The 26,804-nt window shown below is 40.8% G+C and overlaps 1 long non-coding RNA gene across 2 annotated transcripts in view; it reads right to left on the bottom strand.

Moving 5' to 3' along the window:
* Positions 1 to 2,484: 2,484 nt before the first annotated feature.
* Positions 2,485 to 26,804, bottom strand: part of LOC144669801 (uncharacterized) — a 67,496-nt gene continuing 43,176 nt past the window's right edge. The window contains exons 4-6 of one of the 2 annotated variants that reach the window (XR_013573749.1): positions 11,042 to 11,143; positions 9,461 to 9,527; positions 2,485 to 2,963 (exon numbers count right to left, since the gene is read on the bottom strand). This is a non-coding gene — a long non-coding RNA (uncharacterized LOC144669801). Of the gene's footprint in view, positions 2,964 to 8,176; positions 8,553 to 9,460; positions 9,528 to 11,041; positions 11,144 to 26,804 lie in introns of those variants that run through there. The other variant, XR_013573750.1, reaches the window with a different exon arrangement.

Raw genomic sequence — 26,804 nt, 5'->3', positions numbered from 1 at the left:
TGGGTGGTGTAACATCATGAGTCACGTAAAATCATTTTAACCCTTCAGAGTTAGTGGAATGAATGAGCTGTAATTACTATACTGCAGGAAGCAGAGGAGCAAAATGAAAATCAGCCTTACTTCATGGCTCAAAACATTTTTTTCTCTTTATTCTTTTATGGCATGTGGGCATCGCTGACAAGGCAAGCATTTGTTACTCATCCCCATTTGCTCATGAATTAATTGGCTTGCTAGGCCATTTTGGAGGACAGTTAAGAGTCAACCACATTGCTGTGGGTCTGGAGTCACATGTAGGCCAGATTAGGTAAGGATGGCAGGTTTCCTTCCCTAAAGGACATTAATGAACCAGATGAGTTTTTACAACAATCAAAGATAGTTGCTATGATCAGCATGACTAAGATTAGCTTCCAATCCCAGATTTATTAATTAATTTTAAATTCTACAAACTGCCACGATGGGATTTGCACCTATGCCCCTAGGGTACTAGCCTGGGCCTCTGGATTACTACTTCAGTGACATTACCACAATGCCACCATCTCCCCTTGTTCTGGAAACTAGGAGACAATGTAGTTCATGGAGTTACGTAACAAGTATCATAAAAATTAATGGGGCAGAATCTTCAGCTCGGCGAGCGGGGGTGGGCCCCGCTCACCGAGGCATAAAATGACATGCGGTGAAGTTGGGCGTGCGTCCCGACGTCACCGCGCGTCATTCAGGTTTTCAGTTCGGCGGGCGTGCATCCCAGTCGGCTGCAAACCCACCGAACTATCAAAGGCCTATTACGTCCAGTTAACTATCAATTGAAACAATTAACATAGCTGCCCGTCCAACCTTAAGGCTGAAGGGCAGGCGCAGAGCCCAGGCGGCCTTCGCATTTATCATGAAACCTCATCCAGGGGCAGGATGAGATTTCATGAAGGTTTTTTAAAGTCTTGTAAAAAAATTTAAATAAAATTAATAGACATGTCCCAGCTCATGTGACAGTTTCACATGAGGGGACATGTCTTAAAAAATGTTTTTTCTTTTATTAAATTTTTTTGAACTTAAACTAACCTCCCTGAGGCAGCACTGTGCCTCAGGGAGATTTCTGCGCTCTTTCACCTGCATGCGTGAAAGAGCACAGGCCCTGACTCAGGCAACCCAACCAGCCCCCCTCCCCCCCACCGCCTGCACAGGGAGCGCTCAGCACTTCCGGGCGTACGTCACACTGGGCAGGCCTTAATTGGCCCCCCCACGTAAAATGGCAGCGCCCAAAATATAAATTGGCCACAGCTGCCAGGCTATCATTGTGCAGGGGGGGTGTCCCTCCACAGGGCAGTGGGTTGCAGCCCCAGTGGGAGGTCCACATGCCAACTGGAACATTCTATTCAGCATCAGGAGAGTGGCCTTAATTAGCCCTTTAATTGGCTAAAGTGGCTGGTCGCCATTTCTGGATGAGGAGCTGTCAACCGCTCCCCCAATTAAGCGGTCTGTTCCAAAATGGTCAAGAGGCAGAAACATGTAAGACAATTAGCACACCAGCTAGTAGTGGGAAGTTGCTGGCCCGCCCGCTTGCCCCCGCAGCCAAATCAAAATTCGGTCTTCTGATTCACAAGAAAATCAAAAATTATCACCCTCCATCCCCAATCTGCATCTTATTGCTGCTCCTGACCCCAGGGCTTAGAGGGCTAAATTGTAGGAATCAGTGGCATGAGCTTGTCTTGTATTGCCTTGAGTATAGATTGTGGGGTGATCTGACCAAGGTGTTTAAAATGTTAAAAGGGCAGAAAAAGTGTTTAAAGGGTTCGATAGGGTAGGTGCAGTAGAAAGGCTATTTTCTCTGATGGGTGAGTAAGAATGAGGGGATGTCATTTTGAAAATAGAGCTGGGTCATTTAGGATTGAATTCAGTAAATGCTTTTCCCACCCAAAGTGTATTAGAATTCTGGAATTCTCTCAGCCAAAAGGCTGCACGTGCAAGCAAACCTTTGAAAATTGGTAAGGGTTTCAAGGGAAATGGAGCAATGGCAGGTAAATAGAGATGAGGTATATCAGCCCTGCTGTAAGTGAACCGAGAAGCAAACATGAAGGGCTGAATGATCTAATCCTGCTCCTTTGTTCCAGCCCTGCTTCTGCTTTGTGTACAAGCATAGCATGTAATCAGGATCTTCTAGAAATAATGTTGAATGTACAAACTATTAAATAGCTAGCTTCAGCAACCCCCATAGCCTGGAATCTCTCTACAAGAAATGAGGAAAATCCTTGCAGCTTTAGCCATGATTTTCCAGATGGTGAAAAAAATCTTGGGAGGGCTGATTTTAACTTTCTCCATCGGATCAAGTCCCCTGTTGGGTCAAAATCCTGGAACTCCCTTCCTTTCAGCACTGGGGGTGTTCCTACAACGCATGGACTGCAGCAGTTCAAGCTCACTACCACCTTCTCAAGGGCAACCAAGGTTGGCAATAAATATTGGCCCAGTCAGCAACGCCCACATCCCATGAACAAATTTTAAAAAGGATATTAAACAGGGTTTTCGAGGTGTGAAAACAGTATGAGGTCACTTACGGCCCAGTTTACGCTGTTGCTATGGCCACTGCCATCTTGGATAAGATCCAGGAGGCCACTTGGGAAACACTCCTTCCCCCCTCCCCCACCACCATCTGTAGTTAAAATCAGCCTTGGAGTGTTGTTATTCTTCCCCATTAGAATCACTTTGAAATATTTGAGGTTCACTGAAAATTAAATTACATGTGCATGTGAATGCCTTATTCTGTCAAATTATCAATTCTCAGTCACAGCACTAAAGCTAAAGGCAATTTCTGGTGAGCCAATTTATTTTAGGGCACAGGCTGTGAAAATGGAGACAACTGCCATTTTGGATCTTGCTCTGCTGAAGTCAATCGATCAAATGCATTCATGACAGACATCAAAATCTCCATTGTTCCACTTTCCTAGATGAACAACGATGAGGAATGACCTGAGATCCTATTAGGGAAAGGGAAAACATGGGTGAATTCATGAATTGTATGTCTTTTTTCCCAAAACAATAGAAAAATGAATACACATTTAATGGCACAATAACAGTCAGCATATCTAAATGCTTAACTCAGAAATATTGTAACCAATTTTGTCCCATAGGATGTAATTTCACCCATCCTTCATCACTTCCTACCAGTGCCTGGAATGCATTGCAGTGCTATTATTCATCACTGTTAGGTCATTCATCATCATTTGAAGGAGCGATTTCTGCATCACAGGATTGGCCCTTGTGAGAGGATGACAACAATGAGCTCTCCAAGCATGCTTGCCTATTCAGTAGCACAAAGCAAATCTGGGTTAGGGACAGGGTGGGGAGGTGATGTAAACTATGATTTCCCCCCTACCACCACCTCCCAACACCCACCCCCCAATTTTCTTCTGAATAAACGAACCCTGGTCAGGGTACAGCTCCACAGGTATCAGCAGCCTACTAGTACATTGCCAATGAGCTGAGAAAGATTGCAATTAAGGGTTATAGAACGTAAGCATTATAGGGAAGTCATTGAGCTACATAGCATAAACAAATGAAGACGGCACTTAATTGTGTGCATTCTTCCACCACTCCATGCTAACTCAACATTATTACAATTACACAGCTCTTCCCTGCCTGGTTGATGTTCTGTTGCTACAAAAAGCTGGAAAAAGAAATATTTTTTGTTAAGAGCTTCCAGCTACTGGACAGGCTTCAAGCCTAGCCAGTGACACCCACATCCTGTAAATGAATTTAAAAAAAAATCTTCATCCAACAAACTGTTCTGAAAACTCTGCTAAAACTTTAATAGCTGTGACAAATTCCATCACAGCAGCTGAGACAATCCACAACATTCTAAAACAATCAAAAACATTCTAAATAAAACAACCTTCTAAAAGAAAAAGTCAGTTTGCCCTCTCTCCCAATGTTAACAGGTCATTTAAAAAAATTCCAGTATCTGGATCTGGATATGGATGCGCATCTTTGGCAAAAACTAATCAGTTCTTCCTTGGGCCATACCCTATCTGTGTACCAAATTTTGTTTAAATCCATCCATTAGTTTTTGAGATACATTGTTTACAGGCTAACAGACTAACAAACGGGCAAAATAATTACTCCATCTGCCTTCAGTGGCAGAAATAAAGGTCATAGAAACAGATAGCGTGCAAAACTTCTTTTTAGTGTAAGTAGATTTTGATTTGTATTGTATGTAAGGGTAAGTAAAGCAAATTGTTTCTCTTTAGTGATCAATCTTCACATGTAAGCCTGGTCTATGTGCTTAAAAGATCTATTCAGCTGTGGAGACATTAACAAGATATGATTCTGTTCTCCCCTACAAGTTTACATCCGCTCTTTCCAGCAGAAGCCACTAGAGAGCAATAAAAACCTAGGGCGGATTTTGATGAAGGATGAAAGGGTTGTCTTATGAGGAAAGGTTGAGCAGGCTGGGTCGACACTCATTGGAGTTTAGAAGAATGAGAGGTGATCCTATTGAAACATGTATGATTTTGAAGGGGCTTGACAGATGCGGAGAAGATGTTTCCGCTTGCGGGGAAATCTAGAACTATGGGACACAGTTTCAAAATAAGGGGCCTCCCTTAGGAAATGTGGAGGAATTTCTTCTCTCAGAGAATCATTAACCTTTGGAATTCTCTTCCCCAGTGAGCAGTGGAGGCTGGGTCATTGAATATATTCAATGCTGAGTTAGACAGATATTTGATCTACAAGGAAGTCAACGGTGATGAGGGGCAGACAGGAAAGTGGAATTAAGGCCATAATCAGATCGGCCATGATCTCACTGAATGGCAGAGCATTCTTGAGAGGCCTAATGGCCTACTCCTGCTCCTGTTTCTAATGTTCCTAATTTATGTTCTTACCTGAGCCTATTTTCGGCCAGCATGTGCCAAAAACTGAGAATCAAAGGAGATTGGCCTTTGGGCCACCAGCACTCATCACACATCCACAGACAGCTTGACCAGGCGGAAAGATCAACATTGGACTACCAGCCTCCCCAGCAGTGGTCCTTATAGTCCTGGGAAGAGGCAAAGGTTAGAGTGGGCCATTGACGGACAGGGCACGGACGCAATCATGGCTCCTGTGGAACTAGAAAAGCATACCTGCTCCTCCTGACTTCAACTGGTATTTCTAAAATCACAATTTCGCTCACCTTCCTGAAAAATCTGGAATGTGGTAGGTCTAGTGCTTCTTTGTTCACCAGCAACAAATTTCAACAGGTGTTAGGCCCCTAACATGCATACTGAGGGGCTATAATTATTGTTTTTGGTGTCCATCTAGGGCACTTTACAAAAGGTTCCTAAAAATTTAGCAATGGGAGCAATTGCTGCCTAAATTGAGTGCAGCAATCACACTGCAAAGTGGACTTGTTTTTCATCCATTTTACGCCTGGAAAATGGGTGCAACGCACACCAATTCCTACCCTGGGGAAAATGGCTTGTTTTTCCCCTCCCTAGTCCAAAGGTGCTCCAAATGCCATTCAGACAGCCTTGAATCCTAATCCTAAAATTGCAATGGTACACTCTTACTGGAAGCAAGTCCTGGCTAATTGCACACATGTGTATGTCAGCAAATTTGCACTTAACAGATGGCTCACCCTTTGTAACATCTGAATGTCACTGGAGAGGGACAAATGAAATGAGTGCTTCATAAATTCCCAAATGTCACTAAGAATTACCAATCTGTTACAAATAGTGGCTACCCACTTACAAGTCACCTGTGGTCCATCTTTCAATGTATGTACAGTTAAAAGCATTACACCAACTTTCTGGTAGTGCAGAATTACAGGAATCAGGATTTAACATTGGACAATTAATTGTTGGACTGCTTTCCTCATTCTTCTTCTCCTTCACATTACTATTTGCATGTCCTAGAGATCACAGTTCTACTTATTCCTGTAAATTTTATAAGTGTACACCACTATTAATTTTGCAGAACGGAAAAATCATGAGGGGAGGGAAATCATGAACGTAAATTCCATATTTGCTCCCAATAAGGCTCAACAACATGAATATAAATTAATAAAAAAGAGGGTACATTTTCTAGAAAGTTCAAACATCTCTTTTATAATCTTAAGGTGCTGTAACTACTAAGTTCAAACTGGCAGCTATAGTATACATTTTCACTCAGTAATGCCGAGTTATACAGCATCGCTACAATTTGGAATATTAAATGCAGACATGAGCTCTGCACTCGTATGTTGACATACATATACTAACCTGCACTTCAGGTCATTCGGGTTTAAAAGTATTAAGAGCGCAAAGAGGAACACCTACATGTTTAATACGTTGATATAAGTTCTGAATAAGTTTTAAAGACGTAGACGGGATCCAAAGGACCCGCCCATGAACACTTTGTGAACCCTGACACCATACTCAAGTTGTACTCCTTCAAATGTGAAGTTCTGCACGTGTGAGATTATCTTCTCCAGAGAAGTATCATAGCACACTGGCAGGTCAGAATCAGACTCCTGAATTACAATGCAATTTTAGTAATACCTGTAAGGCTAATGTTGCATTATAAATCCACCCTCTGATGTGTTCGTCGTGAAATAAAACACCTAGCTAGCTTCTTTTTAAGGGTGTGAAGGATCATGTGCCATTTTCATAATGGTATGTGCAGTGATGCAATTCCATTTAGTTCACGGTCATGATTGTAAAATTATAAATAAAGGATCACTGAGCACTTTTTCATGAAAAATTGATGTTTTAATAAGTGAACATGAAGGAGGTTTGGGATGTCAAGATTACCTCATCTGTGAAGATTAGTGAATACCATCCAGCAAATTTTAATCATTGATTACAGCATAACATTGAATCCAGATGAATGAAACTTTAGTTAGTAAAGTGCTTCCAATTCCAGTGTTGATTGCCACCACTGCATAACAGATTCCAGGTTTTAGCTTATGCCAACATGAAGACAGTTGAGTCATTTTTTCCTTTATCAAAAACGTGTTCCTATCATTTTCTCCCCTTTTTAAAAATATGCTAGCACATGTCTGCAAATGGAGTTAACAATTCAGTTATTTTTATTCATTCACGGGATGCAGGCATCGCTGTCTAGGCCAGCACTTATTGACCATCCCTAATTGCCCTTGAGAAGGTGGTGGTGAGCTGCCTTCTTGAACTGTTGCAGTCCATGTGGTGCAGGTACACCGACAGTGCTGTTAGGAAGGAAGTTCCAGGATTTTGACCTAGCAACAGTGAAAGAATGGTGATGTATTTCCAAGCCAGAATGGTAAATGGCTTAGAGGGGAACTTTCAGAACTGTGTCTGCTGCCCTTGTCCTTCTAGATGGTAGTGGTCATGGATTTTGAAGGTGCTTGTCTAAGGAGGCTTGGTGAGTTGCTGCAGTGCATCTTGTAGATGGTACACACTGCTACAGTCCGTCGGTGGTGGAGGGTGTGAATGTTTGTGGATGGGTTGCCAATCAAGTGGGTTGCTTTGTCCTGGATGGTGTCAAGTTTCTTGAGTGTTGTTGGAGCTGCATTCATCCAAGCAATTGGAGAGTATTCCATCACGCTCCTGACTTGTGCCTTGTAGATGGTTGACAGGTTTTGTGGAATCGGGAGGTGAGTTACTCGCCACAAGATTCCCAGCCTCTGACCTGCTCTTGTAGCCACAGTATTTATATGGCTAGTGCAGTTCAGTTTCCGGTCAATGGTAACCCCCAGGATGTTGATAGTGGGGCATTCAGTGATGGCAATGCCACTGAATGTCAAGGGACGATGGTTAAATTCTCTCTTGTTGGAGATGGTCATTGCTTGACACTTGTGTGGAGCAAATATTACTTGTCACTGTCAGCCCAAGCCTGGATATTATCCAGGTCTTGCTGCATTTGGACATGGGCTGCTTCGGTATGTGTAGTGTCACAAATGGTGCTGAACATTGTGTATCATCAGTGAACATTCCCGCTTCTGACCTTATGTTATGTTCCTTCTGTTGGGTTGCTTTGCTCAGCGAACACGGTTGCAAGCCTATCTACCAGTGAGTGAGTTGGTAAACAAGATACCACAGGCGCAGAGACCACTGTAAGATGAAGCACATGCTGTTTATTAACACAAGTAACAGAGCACCAACACGTGTGTGCTTCTCCAACCAGACCCTATTCTAAACTACTGATTAACATTGTAGCCCACGCTACACAGCCATTGGGTAATACAGTCACGTGGTCAATCTACTCACATTCTCTTAAAGGTGTATTGTACCTCAGATTACCACATCTTATGATGGAAGGAAGGTCATTGATGAAGCAGCTGAAGATGGTTGGGCCTAGGACACTATCCTGAGGAACTCCTGCAGTGATGTCCTGGAACTAAGATGATTGACCTCCAACAACCACAACCATTTTCCTTTGTGCTAGGTATGACTCCAACCAATGGAGAGTTTTCCCCCTGATTCCCATTGACCCCTGTTTTGCTAGGGCTCCTTGATGCCACACTCGGTCAAATGCTGCTTTGATGTCAAGGGCAGTCACTCTCACCTCATCTCGGGAGTTCAGGTCGTTTGTCCATATTTGAAGGCTGTAATGAGGTCAGGAGCTGAGTGGCCCTGGCAAAACCCAAACTACCATCAGTAAGCAAGTTATTGCTAAGCAAGTGCCACTTGATGGCACGATTGATGACCCTTTTACTGATGATGGAGAGTAGTCTGCTGGGGTGGTAATTGGACAGGTTGGATTTGTCCTGCTTTTTGTGTACAGGATATACTTGGACAATTTTTGACATTTCCGGATAGATGCCAGTGTTGTAGCTGTACTGGAACAGCTTGGCTATGGGCACGGCAAGTCCTGGACCACAAACCTTCAGTAGAATTGCCGGAATGTTGTCAGTGCTCATAGCCTTTTTGGTATCCAGTGCCTGCAGCTACTTCTTGATAGTATGTGGAGTGAATCGAATTGGCTGAAGACTGGCATCTGTGATGCTGGGGACTCCTGGAGGAGGACGAGATGGATCATCCAATCAACAATTCTAGCTGAAGACTGTTGCGAATGCTTCAGCCTTATCTTTTAAGGATTTAAGGGTATTTTCAATTAAATAATTAATTGAAGGGAGAGCAAGAGAAAAAGGTCAGTCTCTTTCTCTATTGAATTGATTTGGTAAAACAAACTGGTCAAAAGCTTCAGCAAAGATTAACACCTGAATATTTTCATCAAATTAAAATCAATGAATTTGATATAGGCTTAACGGGCTCAACATAGCTCAATCTCCAGAGTGCTGGGAATTTTTACGACTAGATTTTTAAGTCACAATAAATCATAATGAAAGGGACACTGGACACTACTAAAATAATGTTAGACTGGACAAATACTAAAATAGTTCCCACGGTCAAAAATGTGGAGTGTCAACACTGATGCAGGCAGCCTACTTGCTTTGCTTCTACTCTTGTGTAAAACAATGGAATCAATTATTAGGAATAAACTTCAGAAATATCTGCACAGTATTAATATCTATACCTACCATACAGCAGTCAACATTCACAGCATAAGCCTTGGTTCAGCAATTCTTGAACAATCAAGGATGATGCCTGGAAAAGAAGATCCAATTCCTAATAAAAATTATGACGTTGCATATATTTTTACAAGCTCCAAATAGATTCAGCATGGGTTAGCATAGGTTTTGAAATTAGGGCAGGCCATTTAACCAAGGCCTGAGTAAGTTGCAAAACAAAATAGAGACATAATGAATTATGTATAATACAATATGGAGAAAAAACATAATTATATCCCTTCTAATAATACTGATTCTCATGGGCTTCATTTTACCAAAGAAATTTGCATCTCCATTGTCAGCTTCAAATTAATATTCAAGCATTTATGTGCATATAAACTAGAGAATAACTAATGCCTCTTTTAATCTACCCCTAAGGAGGCCCGCAAATGGCTGATCGAATCAGGCCAGATTGAAGTATCTTCTCCTAGGCGTGGGATTATCAACATGTAAACACTAGAGGGCAAGAGAGATCGATTTTCAGATTTATTCAGATAGCACAATTTTGAAAATAAAAGTCACAAAAGCTCCTTTAATTTTTCAGAATATAGAGTCTGAAAGTTTTGGAAGATTGTTTGCACCTATGTCTGTTTTGGCATTAGAAATGTTCAGATTGGCTAATTGAACTGCTCCCATATACACTGATATCTAAATATAGGACAGAAAACCCCATAATCAATTCTGTCAAAACATGAATAATTGACACCTTCGTATTGCATCGTATTAAATTTCTCAGCACCAGCTACAACCACAATTTGCATCTAAATAGCACCTTTGAAGAGGCAATTGTTCCAAGGTGCTTGACGAGCATTATCAATTAAAATATTTTTATGCCTCATAAGGAGATATCATGACAGATGTCCAAAGGCTTGGTCAATGAAGTAGGCTTTAACAGGCATCTTAAAGGAGAAAACAGAGTTGGAGAGGTGTACAGCTTTAGAGAGTGCACTCCAGAACTTAGGGCCTAGGCAGCTGAAAGCACAGCTACCAATAATAAAGCACTTAAAATTGGGGTGCTCAAGGGGCCAGAACTGGAGGAATGCAGATATCACAGTGGGTTGTATCGGGTTGGAGGATGTTACAGAGATAGGGAACTAGGAGTGCTATTTGCAAACAAGAGTGAGGATTTAAAAATTAAGGTATTGTTATATCTATAGCACTTTGCATTCAATACTTTGAAGTGTTGTCACTGTTGTTAAATCGGCAGATGTGGTGACCAAGATTTGCACAGCAGGTTCCCATGAGCAGCAATGTCAATCGTGACAACTTCGCATTGGACAAACCATTGGAACAGGCAGGCAGGACTTCAGTTTAAACTTTATTCAAATAATGCAGCACTTTCTCAGTCCTGCACTGGAGTCTCAACCTAAACTGCATGGCAAATTGAACAATCTCACGCTCCCAGTGAGGAGCCATACCAAGAGGATGCACATAATCATATCCTGGGATCACTGTACCACTATCGCCAGTTCCATGTCCCTGTATATGCAAGTCCTTTCTGGGAGCTCTGTTTTGCTGAATTTTTCCTTATGTACTCAAGTCTCGTGATACCTGTCTTTCTTCTTTTCAAAGTTGTTCAATCTCTTGAGTTACTGTTTCTCTTCCAATTTCCAGCATTTGCAGTTTATTTTGTTTCAAAAACAAGTAACCTACCTACAATGGGAGAGAGGGAGGTACATGAAAAAATAGGTAATCTGCCCATGATCTGAAAATGATGCTGCATATTAACTTTCTTTCATTTTATCTAACATTCAATTGTTCCCATACTATTGCTCTCTTAGTATTTGCATGTGTATATACAGGAAGAGAAAACACTAATTCTGATTAGGACAGTAATCCAGTAATTAAAGCAAATATCACTGCTGCCCAAACCAATGAAGTCAGCATCAACAAAACAAGTCAAGTTGAATAAAACATTAGATAATTATTGACAAGATAAAATATGAACATGGCAAGCTGACATTGTTTCACTTTTCTGGAATGCCAAAGATGTGCTAAATCCAATTCAAAATTATGTTTAATACATAGCATTGATCCTTGCTCTGTTACAACACGACAAGTGGTATTTGCCAGGCTGACCAAATCCACAAGGGAAACTTGGCCACATGATCACGACGGTTTTGCAATTTGTATTTATTACAAGAAGGTTTGTACACTGAATTCAGAAGTAATAAGCCCACCAATGCCTTCAGAGATTTTTAAAATTAAATTAAAACATTTATTAACAAAAGAAAAGAATAAAACACACACACACAAGATCACAGCTACACAGTTATTTAACATTATAACAATTCCCAAAATCCCTAATTAACTGGACTCCCAACTACACACCCCCTTTAAGGCAATGGTCCAAAATAGATTTTAAATTTATAGAGGCAGTCCAGCAAGGTTACCACAACCACCTACTTGACAGTGGAATTCCAAAAGCTTTTGACACAACTTTGGTTACTGGAACAGCAGACTTCTGCAAAGTGGCTAGAGGCTTTTCCCCAAGTCTGTTTCATATGGTGTACCTTTCAGACCTCACATGGCCATCCCTCATACTGCCTTCCATCCTTTTTACTTACCACTGATTTTTCCTGCTTCACCTGTATACAAACCATTGCTTTTTCATACTTTTGGATCTCAGAACCCACAGTACTCTTATTTCCAGAACTTTTCAGTGTTCCAACTACTACAATAGGATTTCCCTGTAAACACCAACACATTGGCTTTGTGTGCCCCACCTTATTACAATGAAAACACCTAAGTTTTTGAGTGTCACTTCTACCCTCAGCACCTTCCTTTGTGGTCTGAAGAGAAACTTCCTGAAAATTTCCAAATGCTCCTTCTCTTTCCTGACTCCCTGCCCTCCTTTCAACTTCCCACTTCCTATCCTTCTTGGATTTAAAAGGGTGATCTATGGACTAACTCATAATCATCAGCTATCTCTGCTGCTTGCCTAGCTGTTTTAACCCTCTGTTCTTCCGCATGAGTTCTAATTCTTCCAAAAAATTACTTCTCTAAGAGCTGCATATGTTGTCTCTACCTTTAATGCCCATATCCACCAGTCAAAATTACTTTGTTTTACTCTCTCAAATTGAATATAAGTCTGACAAATCTGCTTCCTTACATTCCTAAATTTCTGCCTGTATGCCTCAGGAACCAATTCATAAGCTCTCAAAATAGCCTATTTTACTGCCTCATAATCCACCGATACTTCTTCTGACAGCAATGCATATACCTCATAAGCTCTGCCTGCCAATCTAGACTGTAAAAGCAGTGTCCAGATTTCTTGTGGCGATTTCATCTGCTTAGCTATCTTCTCAAATGAAATAAAGAATGCATCTACATCCCTTTCCTCAAACTTCGGAAGGGCCTTCACAAACTTAAACATCTCCCCACTGGGTTGTATTTGAAAGTGGTCATTTCCACATCCAAACCTTCCTCAGCATCTGAGACCTATTTTTTAACTTCCATCCTTTTAATCTGATATTCTCTTCCTCATTCCTTTTCTCTTTCCACCATTTCCCTTTTAAATACTCGTTGTCTTTCCTTTTCCTCGAGCCTTTTTAATTCCAATTCTTTTTCTTTTGCCTCTAATTCAAGTATTTTTCATTTGCAACTGAATCTTAGTCAATTCAACTGACTCACTAGCTTCAGGTATCCCTTCCAGTTTCAAATGCTGTGTTATGATTTCAATCACGTCCACTTTCTTTGCCCCTGTGGTTAATCCTAGCTGAAACCTATCCACCAATTCTGTTAACTGATCCTTAATTACTTTTTGTAAACCAGTGAGGGTTATATATTCTACTCCCAGAAAAGTCTTAACAATGGTTAAAGCCATATTTACAGTCTCACTGATTTAAAATCCCTTAACACCAGCCCCTAAGTTCAATGTTCTTCTCGTATTCACCGACTCCAAGCCAATCAAGCAATTTCAAATATCCCACAAAAAGCCCCCAGTTTTGTTACAATACAGCAGGTGGTATTTGCCAGGCTGACCAAATCCACAAGGGAAACTTGGCCACGCCATCACAATGGTTTTGAAATTTGTATTTATTATGAGAAGGTTTGTGCACTGAATTCAGAAGTAATGAGCCCACTAACACCTTTAGAGATTTAAAAAAATAAATTAAAACATTTATTAACAAAATAAAAGATTAAAGCATATACACAAGACTATACAGTTACTTAATATTATAACAATTTCCAAAATTCTTAATTAACCAGACTCCCAACTACACACTCCCTTTAAGGCAACAATCCAAAATAGATTTTAAATTTATAGAGACAATCCAGCAAGGTTACCACAAGCACCCACTCAACAGTGGAATTCCAAAGGCTTTTAGCACAAATTTGGTTCTGGAACAGCAGACTTCTGCAAAGTGGCTAGAGGCTTTTCCCCAAGTCTGTTTCACATGGTGTACATTTCAGATCTCAGATGGCCACACACCACACAGCCTTCCATCCTTCTTTAAATATATTTCTTACTCTTTAATCTTTAAATCCCATTGTTCCCCCGTGTCTTTGAAATTTACTTTTCCATAATATAAATATCTTTTATGTTGCCATTATGGTCAGCACTTTTGGGAAAAATCAACTTAATAATCTTGCCCTATTTATCTTGCTAATCATAAAACCCTTGTCATGTCTCTTTGAAAATCAAACAACTCTCCACTTAAAATGCAAATTTCATTCACACCGCACCTGCTGACTTTATGCTAGCTTACTCCTTAGTATTTCAAATGCCCTTTTTACACCTAACTCATTTGATAATTTAAACCTTTCAGTCTAATTGTCTCTAATTCAATTAAATCAGCCACACACAGAACCACACACACACACACACATAAGCCTATTTTACAATATCCCACAAAAATATTATTAAAAATATGATAGTTTCATGACACATCACATTCATCCAAAATTTCATTTCACTGCAGTTTTACTATTGTATCCGGTGCTTGTTGAGGCTTAATTTCATTTGCATCCAATTTTGCTTGTTTACTTGCACACAGCAAACTAATAGCCCATTGCTGATAAATGTGGGCAAAACACAGGTTGATGAAATGAAAGCAGAAAATGCTGGAAAAACTCAGCAGGTCTAGCAGCATCTGTGGAGAGAAAAATACAGCTAGTGTTTCAAGTCCGTAGCTCTGTTTCAGAGCTAAAGAGAGGTTGAAATGTGATGGGTTTTATGTCGTTGAAAAGGGGGTAGGGTGTGGTGGTGGAGCAGGTGGAGCAAAATAGAAGGTCAAGGATAGGTTGAAGATCAGGAGAAATTAAATAGCAAAGATGTTGTGGACATAAAAAAACAAAACAAAATGGAGGACAGAGTTCCTGGTCTGAAGTTGTTGAACTCAATGTTAAGTCTAGAAGGCTGTAAAGTGCCTAGTCAGAAGATGAGGTGCTGTTCTACTTTGCATTGGGCTTCTGGAACATTGTAGCAGGCCAATAACAGAAATATGAGCATTGGAGGAAGTCTTTAAAGCTATAATTATCACTCCCTTTGTCTTGTGTCCAGACAAAATCTCTCCATTAACTCTGTTTCTCTCTCCACAGATATCCTGAGTTTTTCCAGCATTTTTTTTTATTTCAGATTTCCAGCATGCACAATATTTTGCTTTTATCTTACAATATGATGAAAACTTTCTTCAGGGGAGAGAATCTTGATAGGAAAGAAAGTGATATGACTCTTGTGTAGTTGGATTGACCACGAGACCATAAGAATATGAGCAGAAGTAGGCCATTCGGCCCATCGAGCCTGCTCTGCCATTCAATGAGATCATGGCTGATCTAATAATCCTCAATTCCCCATTCCTGTCTTTTCCCCATAGCCCTTGACTCCCATAAAAATTAAAAATCTGTGTATCACAGCCTTGAATATACTTAACCACCCAGCCTCTACAGACCTCTGCGGTAAAGAATTCCAAAGATTCACTACCCTCTGAGAGAAGAAATTCCTCCTCATCTCTGTCTTAAATGGGTGACCCCTTACTCTGAGATTATGCCCTCTGGTCCTAGACTCTCCCACAAGGGGAAACAACCTCTCAGCATCTACCCTGTCAAGCCCACTAAGAATCTTATATGTTTCAATAAGGTCGCCCCTCATTCGTCTAAACTCCAGTGAGTACAGGCCCAAAACACATCAAGAGCTGTTTCAAAAAAAAGGAGCAAATATTCTTGACACATTTGGTTTTCAGGCCCACAAGCTGATTGATCTGCATAAACTAGTACCTCATCTTTGCCACGTCTCTATATCCTATATCACAACTAAGGAAAACTTCCAATTTCACTTGGGTTTAATGCAGTAGTATTGCTGTGTGTGTCACGTTTAAGCCATGGATTTAACAGTCTCCACAAAATAGAAATAGGGGGTAGAATCTTTCCTATGGCAGGCAGGCTGGGCAGGAGCAGGCGGGGCCAGGCGCAGAGCCAATCGCCGCCCATGATCGGCTGCGCGCTGCCATTTTATGTGGGTGGGCCAATTAAGGCCTGCCCAGCATAACACGCGGCCAGTAGCACTCAACGCTACCTGTGCAGGCGGAAGGAGGGTGAGTCGGGGCCTGCACTCTTTCGCACATGCGCGCGAAAGAGCGCAGCAATCTCTGAGGCACAGAGCTGCCTCAGGGAGATTAAGGTGATAATAAAACTTTTCAATAAATGAAGTAGAAAATAATTTAAACATGTTCCCTCATGTGACAGTGCATCAAAGAATGGAAAATTGCTGGCCTTAAATTCCTTTGCTGTGCAGAAACCAGTCTTTCTTATAATTTCCACATGTACCAATACATATCATCAAAACAACTGCAACACAGCTACTTGCGGAAAGCAAATTATCACTCGTAAACAAAGAGTGTGTAACTCCCACCCAAGGCACAAAAAGGCAAAATGTGACATCTGGACCACAATTATCTGATGACAGCATGGAGCAAATTATACTCCCAACATACCTTCCCTCTCAAAACTACCTGCCTAAATAAAGGAAAATGTTTATTTTGTTGTCTCAGTTGAATTGCATCCAGAAAGCCACACTTGGACCCTAAAGAGGAATAACTATATGTAAATATTGTTAGGTCTAGTGATGCAGAAGTGATAACTGTCTGTCTCAATTCTTTATATTTTCAATCTTTGTCTTGTGTCAAAACATATATAGTGTGGCAAGTAAAGCACCACAGGAAGTGATGTGGCACTATTGTTCTTCTAAGTTATCATATTGTGATTTCCTATTTGCAATCTGATAGTGTAAGAGGTTGTGTTTGATAGGTGAATCCTCACTTACATAGAGAGCCAGCTGCTTGCGTACACTCTTCCTTCGATGTGCACCCTCACTGAACTTAACTCTTAAGTCATGGTAGTAATCAGCCTCAAAGGGATCAAATCCAAACACAGCAGCCTGCATTTATAAAGTGCCCTTAATGTAATAAGCCACTTCACAGGAGTAATTATCAAACAAAATTTGACACCAAGAAGGGGATGTTAAGATAGATGACCAAAGGTTTGGTCAAAGGGGTGGGTTTAAAGGAACGTCTTAAAGCAGAAGAGAGAGCTAAAGACATTTAGTGATGCAACTTCATAGTTTAGGGTCTAGGCAGCTGAAGGCACAGCCATCAATGATAGAGTAATTAAAATCAGGGATGCGCAAGGTGCTAAAATTGGAGTGGTGCACATATTTTCAGAGAGTTGTGGGCCTGAAGAAAATTTCATAGATGTTTCTTTATTCTTTCATGGGATGCGGGCATCGCTGGCAAGGTCAGCATTTGTTCCTCATCCTTAGTTGCCCTTGGACTGAGTGGCAGCTTGTTAGGCCACTTCACAGGGCAGTTAAGAGTAAACCACATTGCTGTAGGTCTGGAGCCACATGTAGGCCAGACCAGGTAAGGATGGCAGATTTCCTTCCCTAAAGGACTTTAGTGAACCAGATGGGTTTTTACAACAATTGATGATAGTTGTCACTGAGGCTATCTTAATATTCCAGATTTATTAATAGATTTCCAATTCCAGCAGCTGCCATGTTGGGATTTGAACCCATCTCCCTAGTGCTTAACCTGGGCTGCTAGCCCAATGACATTACTATGTCACCATCACCACCTAAGAGATAGGGAGGGGCAAGGCCATGGAGGGATTTGCAAGCAAAATGAGAATTTTAACATCAAGGTGTTGCCAGAGGAGAAACCAATAGAAGTCAGTGAGCACAGATGTAATAGTTAAATGGGACTGGTGCAACCTAGGATACGAGCAGCAGAGTTTTGAATTAACTCAAGTGTTATGGCACGGCCGATGGTAAATGCTGAGTTGTTCAAATCCCAAAGGGAAACTTGAAACAACTGCCACAACTTGTTTTGCAATTTGTATAACTTTTGAGATGCATACTTTGAATTCAGTAGTAATAAGACCACCAAGTCTTTTAGGTGTTTACAAAACTAGATTAAACATTTATTAATAAGAGAAATGATTTTAAATACGTACATAGATCTACAAATTACTAAGATAAATTCTAAATCCCCTACATAATCTGACTCCTAGTTACACTTTTGTTAAGGCAACAGTAAGGCACATGGATTTTAAAAGACCCAGGCAAAGAAACATGATACCCTGAACCAGTCAAATTCAAAGTGAGTTTTCTTAACTTCAGTTCTTTGAAAACAACAGCTTGAGGCATAGGTGCTGAAGGCTTTTCACACTTGTAAGAACTTAAAATGCCTTCCCCCTACACACGACCTTTGCTTTTTCATACATATTTTCTCTTTTGAATGCAAATTCCCATTGTTACACTATGTCTTTGGACCTTATCTTTCTGATAATAAAAATTTCTCATAGCACTAAGTTTTACCAGTAATCTTTGGGAAAAATAAATACTCTGGGGCCCGCTTGCCGATGCGTAAAATGACACACCGCAACATCCAGGGGAACTCCCAACGTCACCGCGCCCCATTTAAATTTTCAGGAAGGCGGGGATGCAGCGAAATCAGCTGCACGCCCGCCGACCTGTCAATGGCCAACTGAGGTCATTGATAGAGGCAATTAAGTAATTAAAGGACCTGCCCGTCCAACTTTAAAGTTGATGGACAGGCCAGGAGCCCCGGTGCGAATTAGAAAAAGCATGAAACCTCATCCACCAGCGGGGATGAGGTTGCATGTAGCTTTTAAAAAATTTTAATAAAGTTTTTGTGAAAATTATGGACATATCCCAACTCATGTGACATTGTCACATGAGGGGACATGTTAGGGAAATTTTATTTTTCTATTTTTAGGTTTTTGACATTTACAGTATTTCTCTGATTAGTCTATTTGAAGAATATTAAGGTGGATAAGTCCCCAGGGCCAGATGGGATCTACCCCAGAGTACTGAGGGAGGCAAGGGAAGAGATTGCTGGGGCCTTGACAGAAATCTTTGTATCCTCAATGGCTACGGGTGAGGTCCAAGAGGACTGGAGAATGGCCAATGTTGTTCCATTGTTTAAGAAGGGTAGCAGGGATAATCCAGGAAATTACAGGCCGGTGGGCCTTACATCAGTGGTAGGGAAATTATTGGAGAAGATTCTTCATGACAGGATTTACTACCATTTGGAAGCAAATGGGCGTATTAGTGAGAGGCAGCATGGTTTTGTGAAGGGGAGGTCATTTCTCACTAACTTGATTGAGTTTTTCAAGGAAGTGACAAAGATGATCAATGATGGAAGGGCAGTGGATGTTATCTACATGGATTTCAGTAAGGCCTTTGACAAGGTCCCTCATGGCAGTCTGGTACAGAAGGTAAAGTCACACGGGATCAGAGGTGAGCTGGCAAGATGGATATAGAATTGGCTTGGTCATAGAAGACAGAGGATAGCAGTGGAAGGGTGCTTTTCTGAATGGAGAGCTGTGACTAGTGGAGTTCCGCAGGGATCAGTGCTGGGACCTTTGCTGTTTGTAGTATACATAAATGATTTGGAGGAAAATGTAACTGGGCTAATTAGTAAGTTTGCAGATGACACTAAGGTTGGAGGAGTTGCAGATAGTGAAGAGGATTGTCAAAGGATACAACGGGATATAGACCAGTTGGAGACTTGGGCAGAGAAATGGCAGATGGCATTTAATCTGGACAAATGCGAGGTAATGCATTTTGGAAGGTCTAATACAGGTAGGAATTATACAGTAAATGACAGAACCCTTAAGTGCATCGACAGGCAGAGGGATCTGGGTGTACAGGTCCACAGGTCACTGAAAGTGGCAACGCAGGTGGATAAGGTAGTCAGGAAGGCATATGGCATGTTTTCCTTCATCGGCAGGGGTATTGAGTATAAAAGCTGGGAAGTCATGCTGCAGCTGTATAGAACCTTGGTTAGGCTACACTTGAAATATTGCGTGCAATTCTGGTCGCCACATTACCAGAAGGATATGGAGGCATTGGAAAGGATGCAGAGGAGGTTTACCAGGATGCTGCCTGGTCTGGAGGTTATTAGCTATGAGGAGGGGTTGGAGAAACTCGGGTTGTTCTCACTAGAGCAACGGAGATTGAGGGGTGACTTGTTAGAAGTTTACAAAATTATGAGTGGCATGGATAGAGTAGATAGTCAGAAGCTTTTTCCCAGGGTGGAAGAGTCAATTACTAGGGGACATAGATTTAAGGTGAGAGGAGAAAACTTTAGAGGAGATGTGCGGTGCAAGTTTTTTACACAGAGGGTAGTGAGTGTCTGGAATTTGCTGCCAAAGAAGGTGGTGGAAGCAGGTACGATAGTGGTGTTTAAGAGGCAGCTTGACAAATACATGAATAGGATGGGAATAGAGGGATACGGACTCCAGAAGTGCAAAATGTTTTAGTTTGACAGGCAATATGATCAGCGCAGGCTTGGAGGGCCGAATGGCCTGTTCCTTTGCTGTACTTTTCTTTGTTCTTTGTTCCCTGAGGCTGCACTTAGCCTCAGGGAGATGAGTGCGCTCTTTCGTGCACATGCGCGAAAGAGCGCACTCTCAATTTTGGGATTCCCCCTTGCCTGTACAGGAAGCGCATAACGTTTCTGTGTGGACATCACGCTGGGCGGGCCTTAATTGCCGATTGGGGGCGCTGATCAGAAGCGCGCCTGTACACGCCCGCCACTTAACGTCCCCCCCCCCCCCCCCCACCCCCGACCAGGGGGAAAATTCAGCCCTCTGTTTCTAAACTTCACCTGGCTAGGTGACACATTACACTCCTCCTTTGAAAACAATTTAGTCTGGTTCATTTAAAAATGCAAATGTCCTTTTACACCTTACATTCTAAACATCCCCCATATTTACTATGTTTATATCAAAGCCTTCAGACCAGCTGCCTTTAATCCAATTAAGTCTCTTTCTCTCACACACACACACATTTAGACACAGATACCACAACTTTACAATAAATTCCAATAACATTATGAGAATTATTATATCTTCCTGACATACCCCTCCTTATGAACTGTCATAACTTAAAAAGACGGCTGCATTTTTATTAACCCATCTTATACTATCTCCAATACTTAACTATATACGTACACTATTACATTACCAGATGCATACATTAACATAACAATATACATACAAATCCTTCGTATCAACAGAAATCATTTCAGTTCAGTGTCCAGGCCCTGAATTTTTCCCACATCGGGCGGGCTCAGCGGCAGCACGCGGGTCGGTGGGGAAGCCGACCACCACCCGTAATCAGCACCAAACCGCGATTTCACGTTGGCGGGCCAATTAAAGCCCACCTTGCATGGATCGCGAGCAGTATCATGAGCACTACCTGTGCAGGCAGGGAGAAGAGGGAGCGCGGGCCTGGCACACAGCTCACGCACGTGTGCGAAAGAGCGTTTCAATCTCCCTGAAGCATGGAGCTTGAAGCGCTTTTTGAAAAAATTAATAAATGCAATAAAAATTCAATGAAACACGTCCCCTCATGTGACTGTGTCACGTGAAATGGGACATATTATTAATTTCAAAAGAAAGTTTTTACTTAATTTGTAATAGCTTTAGGAAACCTTATCCCGCTTGTGGATGAGTTTTCCTAATAAATGTAAAGGCCACTTGGCCTTTTCACCCGCCTGCCAAACGTTAGGTTGGATGGGCAGCTTAAGCTTCAACTTAATTACCTTCTTAATGGCCTGAATAGGCCTTTCGATTATCAGCGGCCCACAGCTGACTATGGCACGCGCCCACCGAACGAAATATCACGACAGTGCACGGTGACATTGGGACACATGCCCAATGTCATCGTGCGTCATTTTACGTTCCAGCTTGTCGGGCCGCACACCGAAGGTAAAATTCTGGCCCAGGTTTTAAATGTCAAATTTTCCCTTTAAGCTTCAAACTCTTGATAATGCATCTGCAGTCAGATTTTCTCAACCCACTACATGTATAATCTGTAGATTAGATGGTTGCAGTAGTAAACTCCATCAGAATAGCCTTGCATTTCTGTCTCGAGATTTGTCCAGAAACTTTAAAGGATTGTGGTCTGTATAAACAATTGTTTCTGATGAATTGTTTACAACATAAATTCCAAAATGCTGCAATGCTAAGGCCAAACCCAAAGTCTCATTTTCGACCATTGAATATCTTCTCTGTTGTACGTTCAGCTTCTGTGAAAAATACCCTGTCAGTTTCAATTCCACTTTCATCTTCTTGTAACAGTACAGCTCCAATGCCTATATCACTTGCATCAACGGCCAACTTAAATTGCTTGGGGTAATTGGGTACTGCCAAAATTGGAGTCGTAGTTAATACAGTTTTCAAATTGTCAAATGCCTTCTGACACTCCTGTGTCCATTGAAACTATTTGTTCTTTTTTAATAGTTCAGTCAGTGGAGCAAGCATGCTGCTAAAATTTGGTACAAATTTCCGATAAAACCCACTCAGGCCCAGAAATCTTAAAACTTCTTGTTTTGTTGTAGGCACGGGGAAATCCGCGATAGCCTTGACTTTCACATCTTTTGGAGCCACCTTACCATGTCCAATGGTATGGCCTAGATATGTAACTTGCACTTTTGCAAGTACACTTTTAGCCAAGTTCATCACTAAATTAGCTTCTTGTAATCGAGTAAATAATTATTCCAGATGCTGTAAATGCTCCTCCCATGTCTGACTGAAAACTATTAAGTCATCAATATAAACAGCACAATTGCTCAGACCTGCAATTACTTTGTTTGTCAGTCTTTGAAATCTTACAGGTGTATTTTTCATATCAAATGGTTTGACTTTAAAATGATATTGTCTATCTGGCATCACAAAAGCCGATATATCCTTTGCTCTCTCCAATAACGGTACATGCCAATATCCTCTTAGCAAGTCAATTTTTGTGATAAATTTGATTGTGCTACTTTTTCAATACAATCTCCCAACCATGGTATAAGGTATGAATCTGCTTTTGTCACCGCATTCACCTTTTGATAGTCCACACACAGTCTTTGTGTTCAATCTGGTTTCAGTACCAGCACAATAGGCGAATTCCAGTTACTGCAACTAGACTCAATGATATTATTTTGAAGCATGAAATCAATTTCTTTCTGTACTCGTGATAACTTTGCCAGATTTAATCTATAATAATGTTGCCTTAGCGAAGATGAAACTTCTACAGACACATCATATATAGCTAAATTTGTCCTTCCCAGCTTATTTCCACAAATATCTTTGTGTGACCGCAATAGCTTTTCCAAATCACTTTGATACTTGTCTGGAAGGTTACTCAATATTACATTTAAATTTTCAAGTATCCCTCATTATCCAATTTAATTAGAGAAAAATCAATTTCAGAATCCTGCATTTCTACTTCTACCTCATTATCTACCACCACTAACACCTCCTTTTGGTCCTCTTCCCTGTCAAAGTACTTTTTAAGCATATTTACATGACACACCCTCTGCTTCTTTCTTCTATCTGGAATATTTATTAAGTAATTCCCTTCACTCAGCTTCTTTTCAATCCTGTAAGGCCCACTAAACCTTGCTTTTAATGAGTCCTCCAGTACTAGTAACAGAGCTAGCACTTTCTGCCCAGCAACAAAACTACAAGCTGTAGCTTTCCTGTCTGCTTTCACTTTCATCACTTGCTATGATATCTTTAACTGTTCCCTAGCCAACTCACATACTCTGTCCAATCTCTCTCTGAAATTTGATACATAATCCAGGAGAGTAGTTTCTAAATTTTGACCCACCAATTTCTCATGAATCTATTTCAGTGGTCCTCTCACCTCATGGCCATAAACTAGTTCAAAAGGACTAAAACCAATCAATGCATTAGGAGTGTCCCTAATAGCAAACAACAGGAATGGAATTTCCCTATTCCAATCCTGTGGATAATTCTGACTATACGATCTCATGATAGTTTATAGAGTTTGATGCCATCTTTCCAAAGCTCCTTGTGACTCTGGATGACTTAAGCTGTTTTATTCCCAAACTGTTCATTACTTCCTTAAACAGCTGCGACATGAAATTTGAACCCTGATCTGATTGTATTACTTTAGGTAAGCCATATCTTGCAAAAAAAAATTAATTAACTCTTCTGCAATTTTCTTTGTTGTAATGTTTCTCAAAGGTATTGCTTCAGGAAACCTGGTTTACACATCCATTGTTGTCAGTAAGTACTGATTTCCACTTTTAGTCTTAGGGAGGAGTCCTACACAATCAATCATGGCCCTAGTAAAAGGTTCTTCAAATGCTGGAATTGGAATTGGTTTAATCACTGCTTGTGGTTTCACTATCACCTGACTTGTGTGACATGTTCTACAGAATTTGACTGCATCCCTATTCAATCCAGGCCAATGAAAATGTTTTTGTATCTTCGTCCATGTCTTTCTAATTCCTAAATGCACCCCTACCCCCACTGAAATTTCATGAGCCATCCTCAGAATCTCAATTCTACATCCAAATGGTAGTGCAATCTGATTTGGCTCCCTCCAGCTTTCATTTGCTGAGACATGATAAGGCCTCTATTTTCTCATTAAAACATTACCCTTAAGGTAATAACATTCTGGAATACATTTTGCCTCTGTTTCTGAGTAAGCTGTCTGATATAAATATTTTATTTGCAAATCCTTTCTCTGTAACTCCACTAAACTCCTTAAGTTAAACATTTCAGCTGAATTGTCCTCCAGTCTTTCTTCCTGAACAACCTTATCAAACACAGTGCCAGTTGATTGGATTTCCACACCTACCCCCTGCCTTTGAACTTCCTATTCTTCTTGTTTCAACCTATGAGCCTGAAATCTCGTTGTCACACAATCTGGAAATAATACAGGATGCTCTCTCTGCAACACTTCTGTTGAAAACATTTCTAGAGGTTGCTCAACTACCATAGGCATCATCCACATTTGTGATCCAGTTATATCATTACCCTGAATAAACTAAACCCCTGCAATGGACAATTTTTCTACTACTCCAACAGTCACCTCACCTGTTTTCCACTTACTCTTTAAATTTACCTCCCACAATGGAATAGGTTTAACATCTCCATGAACCCTAATTATTATCACCTGTTCCTGCAATACTCCCTCTGAACAACAAATGTCACTATCCCACAACATTAAGGGTTGACTAGCCCCTGTGTCTCTTAAAATTTTAACATCTTTACTTACTCCACCCTGTACACATGGAAAGACTTTCCCTTCACGCACAAAATCTTTAAATATTTCTACAACCTTCTCCTCCGCATTCTCTTGGGTAAATTGTGGACACATTCCCACTTCTTTACTTATCACTGATTTACTTGTACACAAAGCACTGGTTTTTCTTGTGCCTGAACCTCAGAACCCAGAGTACTTTTACTTCCAGAACTTTTATGCACCCCTATAATTCCAACATATGTTCCCTGCAGTTTCCAGCACACATATTTCATATGTACAACTTTATTACAATAAAAACACCTCAATTTTTGAATGTCACTTCTACCTTCAGCACCTTCCATTTTATTCTGAGAAAAAACTTCCTGTGAATTTCCACCTACTTCTTCTCTTTCCTGACTACCCACCTTCCTTTCACCTTCCCACTTTCTACCCTTTTCTGATTTAAAGGGGTAACAAAAAAAGGTTTAGCTCTGTGAACTAACTCATAATCATCAGCTATCTCTGCTGCTTGTCTTACTGTTTGAATCCTCTGTTCCTCCACATGAATTCTCACTACCGAAAGGATTGAATCTTTAAATTCTTCCAAAAGAATTACTTCTCTAAAAGCTGCATATGCTGTCTCTATCTTTAATGCCCGTATCCACCGGTCAAAATTACTTTGTTTTACTCTCTCAAATTCAATATAAGTTTTCCCAGGTTGTTTTCTCATATTCCTAAATTTCTGCCAGTATGCCTCAGGTGCCAACTCTTATACACTCAAAATAGCCTTTTTTACCACATTATAGTTCACTGACATTTCTTCTGACAGTGAAGTATAAACCTCATGTGCTCTACAATCTGGGTTGTAACAACAATGTCCGGTTTTCCTGTGGCCATTTCACTTGTTTCGCTATCTTCTCAAATGAAATAAAGAATGCTTTCACATCTCTTTTGGAAGAGCTTATACGAATTTAAACATCTCCCCACCGGGTTTTAGGTTTAGTATTTTTTCATCATTAGAACTTTCCTCAAAAAATCTGAGATCTCTTTTTTAGCTTCCAGTCTTTTAAGCTGGTGTGCCCTTTCTCTTTCCTTCATTCTCTCTTTCATTGTTGACTTGTCCCTCTGGAGATCAAGTTTTCGCATTTCCATTTCTTTTTGAAATACTCTCTCTTTTTCCCTTTGTTTTTCTGCTGCCTCTAGTTCCAGTTTTGTTTTTCATTTCTAATTATTTTTCCTTTTCATGTGCCTCCAATTCAAGTTTTCTCAGTTCCTTTGCTTGTTCAAATTCAAGCCTCTTCATTTCTAACTGAAGTCTCACTACCTCCAGCTGTAACTCATTAGTGTCTGGTATCACTTCCAACTCTAAAAGCTGTGCTATACCATCAATTGTATCTGCTTTCTTTGCCCCTGCAGGTAACCCCAATTGTTATTTACTTAACTTAATTTTAGTTACCTTTTGTAAACCAGCCAAAGTTATAACTTCTGCTCCCAGGCAAGTCTGAGCAACTGCCAAAGCCATATTGCAGTCTCACCACTTAAAAAAAACCTCACATCAACTCCTAAATTCAAAGTGCTTCTCATACTCGTAACCTTAAGATTCACCAACTCCAGCACAATCAAGGAATTTCAAACATATCCCACAAAGAGCCTCCAACTATGTTATGGCACAGCTGATGGTGAATGCTGAGTTGTTCAAATCCCAAATGGAAACTTGAAACAACTGTCACAACTTGTTTAGCAATTTGTATAAATTTCGAGACACGTGCCTTGAATTCAGTAGTAATAAGACCACCAAGT

This window comes from Cetorhinus maximus, chromosome 2, assembly GCF_964194155.1.
Source record: "Cetorhinus maximus chromosome 2, sCetMax3.hap1.1, whole genome shotgun sequence".
Lineage (NCBI taxonomy): Eukaryota > Metazoa > Chordata > Chondrichthyes > Lamniformes > Cetorhinidae > Cetorhinus > Cetorhinus maximus.
Note: the sequence above shows the minus strand (reverse complement) of the source record. Positions and strands in the feature narration are given on the sequence as shown.